Source organism: Phyllobates terribilis, unplaced genomic scaffold (assembly GCF_046119375.1).
Source record: "Phyllobates terribilis strain yellow unplaced genomic scaffold, ASM4611937v1 Scaffold_2__4_contigs__length_985480577, whole genome shotgun sequence".
NCBI lineage: Eukaryota > Metazoa > Chordata > Amphibia > Anura > Dendrobatidae > Phyllobates > Phyllobates terribilis.
In genome coordinates, this window is record NW_027362762.1 from 825,147,393 (window position 1) to 825,154,552 (window position 7,160).

Consider the following 7,160-nt stretch of genomic DNA (forward strand, 5'->3'; position numbering starts at 1 on the left):
CAACGTCCGGACGTGAGGCGGGGCTTCAGTTCTCGCGCGCTTTCGGAGTACACGCCCCTCTTCTTCCCGCGCGGCGTCCTCAAGATGGCGTCCAATGGCGGGAAAACTCCACGGATGGCGGGAAGAAGGCTGAAGATGGCGCCGGATGGCGGGAATCTTCACCGATGGCGGGAATCTTCACCACTGGTAAGTTTGAACAGTCTTTGCTTTTCAGGCACGCAGTACCCGGTGGTTGCGGGCACGTGATCCTGCCGACTACGCCAAAGTTGACGCGCCCCTGGGCCTGTGTCGCGCTGCGTTGCGCACGCGGGAGCTTACCCGGAGCCGGATCTGTTTAGGGTTGTAGTCTCGTGGCGGTGACCCGGTCCGTGCCCAGGGAGTCAAACTGAACGGCAGTCTGTTAGCGGTAGAAAATGGTTGATGACTACGCCACCCGTTGAATGCAGCCAGGGGGCTGCTGCTGCAGGGCAGACCGCTGAGGCCGGTGGAAGGATGGTGCAGCGTGATAGTATAACCCCCAACGGGAGGGGTATGGCCTCAGGGCAGCCGACGTGGATGATGGGGGTAGCAGGAACCACTCAGAGACGGTATGGTAGCGTTCAGGGTCTTTACTGGTAACAACGATAGACCCTCCCGGAGTACTTGCTAGCGAACGGGGCCTGGTCTGTCCTTGAGCAGATGGGATCTCCCCTGGCCAGGCGTAGTTGTAGGCCTCCCAAGCTGACTGTACTCTTCTGGCTACCTTGCTAGAAGCTGATGTAAGTAGCCCACGTCCCTGAGTGTACCGTGTGGTGCTCACCCGTATGGCCGGTGACTCGGGGCCTTCTAATGGCTTCCGCTCCACGATGGCGGTGCTGGTCCCACGCGTGTGACCGGGCCTTCGGGCTTCTGGGCCAGGGGACCTGAAATCCCCTGCCTGACGGATTCTGCTGCTGGGTAGAAGTTAGTCCCCACAGCCTCGGACTCCGGGTCCGGTAAAGAATCTTCTTAGTCAGGGCGAGCTCTTTAGCTGCCAGCCCCTGACTCCTTGTGACTCTGCTGCTTCCTATGCTGCTCTTGTCTCTACTCTTCCTGGACTCACTAACCCTGCCTCAGCCCCGGGTTTATACAGGGGAAGTTCTTCCCCTCCCAAGGCTGGGCAGGAGGTGTGGCATGCACAGGATCCCTGACCAAAGGACCTCCCACCTGCTCTCAGACGTAATATCTCTATCACTGTGACAACCAGACCCCTGGGGTGTCACACTAATAACCAGCTTCTCCTCGGGTCCCACTCTCCCCAAGATGGCGGGCGCTTCTGTGGTGGGAAACCCCCTCAGGCGGCAGATACAGCTCAGAGGGCAAGCCTCCGCGGCTGTCAGCAGCTCCGGTGTCCTCTCCTCTATGTGGCCATCACATCGCCATCACGGGCCCCTGTATGAGCGTGAGTCCGGGACTCTGTGACGCACGGCGTCAGGGTCTTCCCCTAACTCCGCTCCGGATCTTACCGGACAGCGACTCAGCAGTCGCAGGACTTCTCTCCGGTCAACGTCTCTTGTCCTTTGCTGCAGGAGGGAGCCGAGCCCCAAGAGATCCTCAGAGCCTCCGCGTGACCTCCCCACTCAGGACCACCGGCACTCTCCTGGGCGTGCCCTGGGACTACCTAGCAGGAAAGACCGCGGCTTCAGGGATCCAGGTAGGCCCGACCTCAGAAATCGGTACCGCTGCTCTTGGAGGCTCTCCGCGGGATGCCTTCCGATCTTGGGTTGTCACCTGAGATGTTAGAATGGTGGATGGACCCGAGAAACTTGTTTTAATTCCTGAAATTGAGAGTTAGACTCAGGGAGCTCCCAGCTTGATGTCCTTCTCCTTCAGCAGCTAGACACCTAACCCTTTTTTAATATCCTTTATATTCTCAAGAATTAATGAATTTTTACTTTTACACTTTACAGCTTGTTGCCTAGGTTACCCGCCACCGGGGTAACAGTCAAACAGACTGAGATCAGACCGCAGTGCACGGACTGGCCAGCAATTGCCCGACCTAACCATGACAGCTTTATATATTTGTATGAAGCTGTCACTTTCGGATCAGGAGAACCTTCGACCAGTCTGTGCATTGCGTTATGATCTCTGTTCCATTTATACGGCCGTCTGACTGCGCCCTAAGAGTGACCAGTTACTTAGGTAAGGAGGCTGCTCGTACTTGAAGGCCTGCTCGCACCAGGAAGCTGGGAGTCAGGGGAGTGGCGCACTCCTGAAGATACAACTTCAGAAAACTCTTTTAAGGCAATGTTCACATGGTGCGTTTTTGCTGTATTTTTTTAATGCAAATTAAAAGCTGTTTTTTACAGTACAAGCAAAAGCTATGAGATATCAGAAATATCATGCACATACTTGCTTTTTTTCTGACTGAATTGGAAAACTGCTGCTGTTTTGAAATCTGCAGCATTTCACTTCATTCTGCGCTTTTTCACCATAGAAATAATATTCTTTTTTTTTTTACAGCACCAACAAATTAACAAATTCCGCAGCGCTTTACAATTCAGTAAGAAGTAAATTAGAAAAACTCCAGCACCTTCCCCATATCCATCACATGAGATATAAAGTTAAAACGTCCATTTTATTAGTTGCATTAAAAAAGCGCCATATGCAAGGCCTACCTTACGCGTTTCGAACCAAACAGGGGTTCTTAATCATAGTTTTTTTTTCTATTTGCTTTACAATTCAGACAATTTACAGACATTATCAGCACTGTGCCCATTGGGGCTCAGAATCTACATTCCCTATCAGTATGTCTTTGGAGTGTGGGAGGAAACCCGAGAACCTGAAGGAAACCCACACAAACATGGGGAGAACATACAAACTCCTTGCTGATGTTATCATTGGTGGGATTTGAACCCAGGACCCCAGCACTGCAAAGCTGCAGTGCTAACCACTGAGCCACCATGCTGTAATGAGAGAGTGCAAAAAGCTGAGAAAAAAACACAACCCTGCGCATTTGTTGCATTTTTGGTGAATAAAAATAACTTTATTGAACATGAACTGTAGACAAATGACACATGTAAATAAAAAAAAAAGTAGCAAAAAGGCACCAAACTTGCTTTTTATCAGCAGCTTCTTTTCTGCCAAGAGAGGCAGAAATGGGGCTGAAATTTCTGCTGTAAATACTTAACATGTGCGCACAGCCTATGGCCGGGGTCACACAAGCGTATAACATGGCCGAGTGCTATGTGATAAAACATCCCATAACATTCGGACCGAGAATCGGTTTACACTTTACCATACAAGTCTATGGGTGTGTGCGAAACATCAATGTCAATCAAGTGCAGTGTGATTACCGTGGATGCCGGCAATGGAGAAATTACTTTCTCCGTCTCCTCCTTACCTGTGCTGTGATTCTTTTACGCAAGAGGATAGGAGCACAGAGCACTGACACTCGGCTCACGCTTGCAGCAGGGTTTGAGCAGAGTGACATTAGCATATCACATCGAATGCAATATGCTAGTGTGACCCCCATCCTACGTCTCGTGCTCCTGATGTTTTATACAGCAGGTAAGGGAGCAATCTGCAAATTGTCCTAAGGCCATGTTCTATTCAGTTGTGGCGTGCTGGTTCTCAGCTCTGGTACACTGCTACGTCAGTAATCCCTGTTTATAGATGCTGGCAGTGCACTCTGCCAGAACACTGTACTGCTCTGCCAGTAAGGTATGGGAGATCCTGTACGGAGCTGTAGTCTATGAAGCTCACTGTAAGCTGCTGCCTTCTGCTGATCTCACATCATTGTGCATTAGCCTCACTATATATACTGCCCTCTTCTGGTCATTATGGGGCTTAGTATCACAAGTGTTATATACGCCTATTCTGTAGGTATTTGTGTGGGTGCTTTTGCTTATTTCTGGCTACATATTCTGGTTGTATAAATCTATATTGTATACCCTCTGTTGTGTTTTTATCAACATTGCAAAAGTTTGCTCCACTAAATCTCTTCTTTGTCTAACTCACAAGGTTTTGATGCTTTTTTCCAGTCATTATTTTAACTATATTTTCTCCAATAACCCCCACGGCAGCACGCCAGAGGTTGTAACCCCACCTAATAGGGACAGGCAACACAAAGAGGTCAAATAGTGCCTCCCAAATCCTCCCTCCAGTGTTTTTTCCTATCCCTAATGGAATGAAGAGATCATCCTACAGTGCTCTGAGCTGGTGGCAGGCACTGGGGAAGATTAGTAGCCGGGCAGCAGGGTATAGATTGGGCTTACCTCTCCTCTCCAGACGCTGCTCTTGTCTCCTATGTGGACTCAGGACTTCCCCTCCAATCGTGCCTTCGGGTAAGGTATGGGGGTTCTTTAAGCTGGAGGCCTCCCTGAGCTCTCCAGCCCATCTCCTCCCCTGTCCTCGCGTGCCAGACCTGGGAAGCGTGGGATGCCGGGCTCTGATACTTACAGCTTGTCCCGTGCTGGACCTCATGTGACGCAGGCCGTTCGCCAGAAGTGACGTCAGATGCCGGGCGTCATTTGAAGATCTCACTTTCGTTTTTTGCGTCCCACTCTGGAACGCAATGGCGCAGAATACCGGGGAAAGGATAATGGCGGCTGGAATGACCGCATATGATGACTGGATCTCCTTCTCTCACACCTAGACGATGGGGGCGTGGGAGTCCCTGTAATGAAGAGGAAGGTGCTGGGTCCAGTCACCCATATAAAAGCCCTGGACAGAAAACATCCTAAGGTAGGATCAATCCTGTGTGGTTAACATGGAAGGTTTAGGTTCTTCCCGCTCCGCATCTCTCTCTTTCAGGAAGACAAGGAACCTGCACCAAAAAGCAAATTTAAGGCATCAAGCTGCAAATGTGCAATTTGTGCAAAAAAGTTGACATCCACCCATAGGAAATCCCTATGTCAGGATTGCACTGAGAAAATCCTCAAAGAGGAGCAACCCTCCTTAATAGAGGAAATTAAAGGGATAGTCTGCCAGGAAATCCAGTCTTCGGTGGCCTCTTTGTCCCAGTCTACACCCACTCCCACTCCCAGTATACCTTCAGCAGCTAAAATGAGGAAGATTAGCCAGGAAGAAGAGGGAGACTTGGACTCTCAAGAGTAGATGTCCATACCAGAGGGACTTCTAGAGGAAGGCGAAGTAAGCCCAGGCCCGGAAGCTCTCCAAGAAAGGAAATACTATTTCTCGTCTGAAAACATGGAAGAGCTCCTTATGTCAATAAGGAGAACTATGGAGGTAGAAGAGGAGAAGACTACCCGTACGGCTTATACAACTAGAACATCTTTCTGCAGTTGCTCCCAGAGAAGACATTCTAGAGTCTTTACCTCTCCTCCAAAAAGCTATGGAATTTCTGTCAGACGTATTGACGGTAAGAGTGGTGGCAAGATCGTCAGCCTTATCGAATTCAGTAAGACCTGGACTTCAAAAATAAAGTTGTGTTCTATTCTCTTTAAGGGAAAATACATGTTCTGACCAGCTCTTGACGACTAACTACAGAAGGCTTCAGACAAGAAGAAATCCCTGCCTGAGCTTAAAAGCTCTAGAAAGAGATCCTTTCGGCCTTCCCAAGAAAGAGCCTCTTCACTACAGACGAAAAGGAAAGTCAGGCATATGGAGCTATCCAAAAGGTGGACGAGTCAGAAATTTCTCTCCCAAGGTCAGCGTCAAATTAAACCATGACGCCAAGACAAACGTAGGGAGTCGGATCTCAGGATTCCTTCCCCAACGGTGCAGGTTATATACGAACTCATGGACCCTAAAATCAGTCCAAGAAGGAGTAAAAATAGAGTTTGCCTCCTATCCCCCACAGAGAATGAAAATAACACAACTCTCCTCTCCAAAACTTCAACACACCCTAATATCCGGTCTGAAAAACCTACTATCCTTGGGGGTATTCTCCTTAGTTCCGGAAAGGGAAAAAACAGGGGACATTATTCCTGTGTTTTTCTGATAAAGAAACCAAGTGGACCCCACCAAATTATAATAAACCTGAAACCCTTGAACCAGCACATTATATACAGGAGGTTCAAAATGGAGTCTATTAGATCAACAGTTCCCCTGATAGGACAAACGTTCTCCAGGGCTACGATCGATCTACAAGACGCAGTAGCGTAACTACTGGGGGGCAGAGGGTATGGTCGCCCCAGGCCCCGTGCTCAGGGGGCCCACCACGGCAACCACCCGGAGCTACGCTACCCTTAACTATATCGGAGTGCACAGCGCTCCGATATGGTTAAGCCAGGGCTGCACAGCATGTTGCTCGCTGCTGGCTCCCTTTTCCCTGTGCTCAGATGTATTCACGTCTCTTAGACGTGAATAAGTCTGAGCAGCACTGCAGCGCTGGGAGGAGGGGAGCGCTGCTGTCAGATCATTGAGCCGCAGAACAGCAAAGCATGGAGTCATTACTTGCATATTTTGGGGCAGTGAGGAAAATTGTGAGAGGGATCAGCGTGGGGGTGGGTGGACAATATTGAGAAGTGTTGGGACAGTATGTAGAGGAGGGAGCATGGGGGGCAATAAGGAGGAGTGGGGGGACCATTTGGAGAAGTGGGGGACATTATTGAGATGTGGGGGGGGCGTATGGAGAAATGGGTTTTCAATATGAAGAAGTGGGGAGACAGTATGTAGAGGTGGGGGCATGAGGGACAATATAGGGGAACAGGATAGAGAAGTGGGAGTGTGGTGGTATTGTATGGAGAAGTTGGGGACAATATGGAAAAGTGGGGAACATTATGGAGAGATGGGAGTGTGGGGCGACCGTATGGAGAAATGGGAGCGTGGATGGACCGTATGCAGAAATGGGTGTACAATATGAAGAGGTGGGAGCTCAGGGGACAATATTGAGAAATAGGGTTACAGGATAGAGAATTGGAAGCGTGTGGGGTCCATATGGAGAAGTGGCAGTGTGAGGGGATTGTATGGAGAAGTAGGGGAACAGTATGTGGAGATGGGAGCATGGGGGGACAGTATGGACAGCTGAGAGCGTGGGGGAAAATATGGAGAAGTGCAGGCACAGTATGGAGAAGTGGAGGAACAGTATGAAAAGATGGCAGCGCGGCGGTACAGTATGGAGAGGTGAGAGCTTTGGGGACACAATATGTAGAGATGGGACCGTATGGAAAGGTGAGAGATTTGGGGTCAATATAGAGAAGTGAGGGTGGAGTATGGATTCAGGTACTGATAGTGGA